A 2,678-nucleotide genomic window follows, 5' to 3' on the forward strand; every position below is an offset into this window, starting at 1 on the left:
CCTTTTGAAAAGGCTTTGCACAGTTCAGAGGATGCCAGAGTGGAAATTTGACCCCCCACATGAAAGTTAGAGATGGCTGTGAGTTGAACTTTAATAATAGATGAACTAGTACCCTCGTGGAATAAACTCTCAAAAAATTCAACAGCAGCAAGAATCAGGGTTGTGAAGGGGTCTACCTGATTCTACTCTGCCCAATAAACAAATCTTCATTTACTTCTGTAGAGTTTCCTCATAGAGGGTTTGTGGGAAGATAAAAGTATAGAATGGACAGGCAAAGAAAGCATAATATGCCTGGTTGTTAATGGAAATGGAGAAACCATGCTGTCAGTTTGAGATTTCAGATGTCCAGGTGAACCATGTCTGTTGGGTGAGACAGAAGGTCTGGAGTTGGATCCATCATCCAAGGTGGGTGCAGAAGATGAATCCAAAGGAAGGAAAACCAAATTTGCCGAGGCCAGTAAGAGGCAATCAGGATGACTTTGCTCTTCAACCTGGCTGCTTTCTGAAGTTGTTTGGATATAAAAGGAGTTGGGGGATAAGCGGGGGGTCAATTGTGGAGTACAGCATCCCTCAATGATTCCTCCAGTGAGGGGATTAGGGCAAAGAAGCTGCTGCATTTGTTGGTTAGGGGAGATGCAAAAAGATCACAGCAAAGCTGGCCTCAGTGATGAAAAATCATGTCCATCACTATTGTTGACAGACCACTCGTGAAGTAGTAAGATGGAAATGGATCTGCTCAGTTTGTCTGCAATCACAATGGACTTCCCTGGAATATGCATTCCAAGTAGAAAGTGGTTATAAGAAATCATCCATTGCCACACCTCCAAGGCTTCTCGACACAGGGGGTAAGATCTGGTTCCCCCTTGTTTATTGATGTACCAAACTGCCAACATGTTATCCATTTGGATCACAATTGTTCCAAGAGGAAGAGTGTTTTGGAATGCTTGCAATGCCAAAAGCACCACTCCCATTTCCAGAACATTGATATGCAAAAGTTGGTGTCTTTGGGGGACTAAGTGCCCTAGACTGTCCACTCCAGAATATGCCCCACCCCCACCCAATCCTTGCAACAGTTGTGACTGCATCCACCAGGAAAGATATCATTTGCATGCCTGAGTTATTCTTGGTCGACATGGATTGAAACAGAACTGACCATTGCATTTATAGCATCCATTGCAGAATTCTCGTGTGATATCTTGCTAAAGGAACTAATATTATTGTCGCTGACATTGATCCTAGGGCCTGCAGAATCAATCGGGCTGAAATCCTGGTACTGCAAATTATTCTCTTTACCTGATTTCTTATTGTTTATAGGTTCATAGGTAGGTACTAGGCTATCTGCTCGAGGGCATTTATAAGCCTAGCCAGAGTGTGTCGGCGTTCACCGCTCCATTGATTAATTAACTGATCCTCTGTCAAGCACAGCCAATGAAGTGATCCCAGGGGTGTATTTTCTGTTACCCATCCACTCGTCAGGGTTTCTCTTGAAGAGTGTTAGTGAGGGGCTCTGCCTGATGTAATTTGGAATTTTGTTCCAACGCATGGGGAGTCTCTGTGACAGGAATCTATCCCTCCAGCATGTTCTATTTATTGTTGTGGTGAGGTTTAGCTCAATAGAGCGCGTGGCTCGCACTGACTTGGATTTCTTTAGGTGGAGCATGTCCATCAATTCTGAGTTGGACATGGCTTTGTAAGTCAGGCAGAGATCACCTCCGAGTAAGTGATATGCCACTGAGTACAGCCGGAGTTTTTTCAGTCGGGCTGCATGGGTCATATGTTTGAGGCCAGTAATCCTCTTGGTGAGGTACTTTTGTGGTCTTTCCAGCTGTTGGAAGTGTCCTGTGAGGTACATCCCAAATGGGGCATTGTACTCTATGATGGGTCTAATGAGCGACAAGTAGAGGGGCACTATTACCTCTTTATTTCTAGATGTGAACCCTTTAGTAATTAGATGGGCCACATAGAAGGATTTCCTAACTACTTTGGCAATATGATTGTCAAAGGAGAGATTAATATCTACCTGGGTCCCCAGATCTCTTATTACCTCTTCTGTATTAAGGGGGCTGCCACCTATGTGGTAATTCATGGATGTTTTGTTTTTCCCAAATGGGATGACTATGCATTTTTTGGCATTTAGCTTGAGGCCATGACTTTGACACTAGGTGTCCGTCTCAGTAAGGCCCTTTAGGAGGATGTCCGTGTCAGCCGGAGAGTCAATTATGGCTCCCAGTTTGCAGTCATCGGTGAACTTGGTTAGCCACAGTCCTCCTGTGTTTGCCTGTACATCTGAGAAGTATATGCCGAACAGTAGGGGTCCCAGGACCGAGCCTTGCGGGACACCACTTGCGACTGCTTTAGAGTCGGGCCTGGAGCCCGCTATTCTTACCATGTGAGTTCAGTCTGTAAGCCAGTTGGCAACCCATCTCGTGACGTAGGGGTTTATGTTCAGGCTGGTGAGTTTTTCTGTAATACCCGAGTGGGGAATGGTGTCAAAAGCCTTGGCGAGGTCAAGGTAGGCTGTGTGAACCACCTTTCCCTCGTCTATGGCCTTTTTGTTTGTAGTCTCAAAAGAGGAAGTAATGCCATCAGATACTATGTTGAACTTTGCTCCTATTAATTCCAATGTCTGAGTTGGTTGTAATTGTGGCTTGTTGTAATTGACAGTTATTCCAAGATTT

This window comes from Protopterus annectens, chromosome 16.part0 (assembly GCF_019279795.1).
Source record: "Protopterus annectens isolate FY-2018-M chromosome 16.part0, PAN1.0, whole genome shotgun sequence".
Taxonomy (NCBI): domain Eukaryota; kingdom Metazoa; phylum Chordata; order Ceratodontiformes; family Protopteridae; genus Protopterus; species Protopterus annectens.